Here is a 2,867-nt window from a genome sequence, read left to right as displayed (position 1 = left end):
AATAAATGGTACATATATATATATGAGATCATAGTAACATAAAATTTTGCAAACCTGGGTATGATTGCTGGAAGCCTGGGCAATACCTAGGGCATATGACGTAGTGGTTAAGAGCATGGGCTACTAAACCCTAACATTCCGAGTTTGATTCCAAGCAGTGACCGGAATAATAATAATGATGATGATAATAATAATAATAATAATAATTAATAATAATAATAATAATAATAATAATAATAATAAAGCCAATAAACCGGATATTATTATAAAAGATCAGACAAAAAGGATGTGTTTATTAATTGACATGAGTATTCCCTGTGATCACAATATAGCGGCGAAAGAATTTGACAAGATTAGTAAATATAAATGGAAATTGAAAAAAATGTGGCATCTCAAGGCGACTACAGTACCAGTGATTGTAGGATCTCTAGTAATGATAAAAAAAGGTACTGAAACCTATTTGAAAATGATTCCAGGCTCACCATCCCTACAGGAAGTGCAAAAAATCATATTAACTGGAACAGCTCATGTACTGAGAAGAGCACTATCGCTGTGAAAACAACATCCATCCATGAATTTATTTAGTTATTAATTTTTAAATACATATTTTATCTTTGAATTTGCGCGTGTAATCTAGGAATGCATACAATGCCCTTCTCTGCCCTAGGTGTATGGAAAACACTCGACGAGAAACGGAAGAAAATTTGAAGAAAGAAGGAAAAAACATAATAATAATAATAACATCGAAAAATACCTTAGGAATGAGAACCCAGGTTCGAAATTTCCCAAAGATACCTGATGAAAGCTGGAGTGTATACCAGCCGAAACGTTGTGTTAATAACAAACAAGATGAGGACAAATATGCGTCAAATGTAAATAATGTAAATGATGTAAATACTTCCTCCTCATCTCTTATGAATTGTAACGAGGTTATTGTCAATGTCTGCAACCTAACAGCTTACCTGGCACTGAGAACAGCAAGAGAAGGAGATTAAACAAACAAACTAAAGACTCAATTAATTTCGAAAATAAATGAAGAATCTTGTAAAATAACTTTACAATTATGAAAATCGTGTTTGAAAAGAAAATTGGATGGAATTTTGATGGAAGGTGCTTCGATCACTTTGACTCTTTAACATTTAAACTGGCCAAAACCAGCTCAAATATTCCTCCTTAAATTGCCATTTTAAAAATAAGCAGTCACGGGTGTGGCTGTGTGGTAAGAAGCTTGCTTCTTAACTACATGGTTCTGGGTTCAGTCCCACTGCATGGCACCTTGAGCAAGTGTCTTCTACTATAGCTCTGGGCCGACCAAAGCTCTCTGAGTGGATTTGGTAGACAGAAACTGAAAGAAGCTTGTCATGTATGTGTGTGTGTGTGTGTCTTTGTGTTTGTTCTCCCACCATCGCTTGACAACCCATGTTGGTATGTTTATGTCCCTGAAACTTAGCAGTTCAGCAAAAGAGACTGATAGAATAGGTACTAGGCTTACAAAGAATAAGTCCTGTGGTTGATTTCTTCAACTAAAGGCCGTGCTCCAGCATGGCTGCAGTAAAATGACTGAAACGTGTAAAAGGGAGTCCCGTCATTGAGATGGTACTTGATTAATTCAATCCAAAGTGAAGAATTAATTATTACATTTGAATGAGTAACCTGAAGTGAAAGAGGAAGTGATCATCAGAGAAGCAGGAACAGTCTCAGACAGGTTGAAAAAGGGTTCACAAGGAACAGAATCTGTGACACAGACTTGGTTTCATGTCTAACTCAGAGGAGCATGACTGAATTATAAGAACAGCTGGGTATTGAACCTTTTGTTACCAGCTGAAATACACTGTGTTTGTTTCAATCAGTTTTGAAATAAAGAAGAATTTGATAAAATATCTTTGTCATTTGTAAGTTTTTTGGAACAGAAATCAACCTGAAATATCAATGGAAAGTTTTTTTCTAAAAATTTTAATCATTTTAAAAGAAAAAGTCTGAATCATTAGAACCAGGGGCTGTCTCGGGCAGGTTGGTGAGAAAACTTGAAAGCCAGAGAAGTTACTGTGTTGGCATGGATACGAGATGTGAATTTATTTTGTGTGAAAAATGTTGTATGTTAATCATGGAAGATTGAAGAAAACAGAGAAAATGGTTGAATTAGATTTTAGGGAACCCACTCCCAAAAATGAAATGCATATTTCAGATACAACCAACTCATGACAGCATAAAAAGAGATATTTGAAATAACGATGCTGAGGATAATCAATTCTGCTCAAGAGACGCAAGGGAAGTAACTGTTGGCTCTCATGCAGGGCAAGTCTCTGACTATTTTTACTCATCAGGTAAAACAATTTTCAGAAGCAGTTCCCATGGTCCAACATCAGGTGGGCAGCATTACTAAAAACCTTGAAGGTAATTTTCCATTAGGCATGCCTTTCAGAGCTGCAGTTTACCTGTGACTGGCATAGAGCATACCTATGGCAATATCTACAAAGAATATCTCTGGTTATTTTTGGCAGAGCGTGTCCATAGAAGTTTCCCCCTGATTCTTATTTCAAATTGTCTTGCCATTCAGAATGAAGGTGCATGGCGTAGTGGTTAGGGCATTCGGCTCATGATCGTTAGGTCATCAGTTCAATTCCTGGCAACGCATTGCACCCTTAAACGAGACACTTTATTTCACATTGCTCCACTCCACCCAGTTGGCAAAAATGAGTAGTACCAGTAATTCAAAAAGGGCCAGCTTGTCACAGTCTGTGCCATGCTGAATCTTGCCAAGAACTACATTAAGGGTACAGGTGTCTGTGGAGTTCTCAGCCACTTGTACATTAAGTTTGCGAGCAGGCTGTTCCATTGATTGGATCAACTGGAACCCTTGACGTCAC

The sequence above is a fragment of the Octopus sinensis genome, linkage group LG25 (assembly GCF_006345805.1).
Source record: "Octopus sinensis linkage group LG25, ASM634580v1, whole genome shotgun sequence".
NCBI classification, from domain to species: Eukaryota; Metazoa; Mollusca; class Cephalopoda; order Octopoda; family Octopodidae; genus Octopus; species Octopus sinensis.
Note: the sequence above shows the minus strand (reverse complement) of the source record.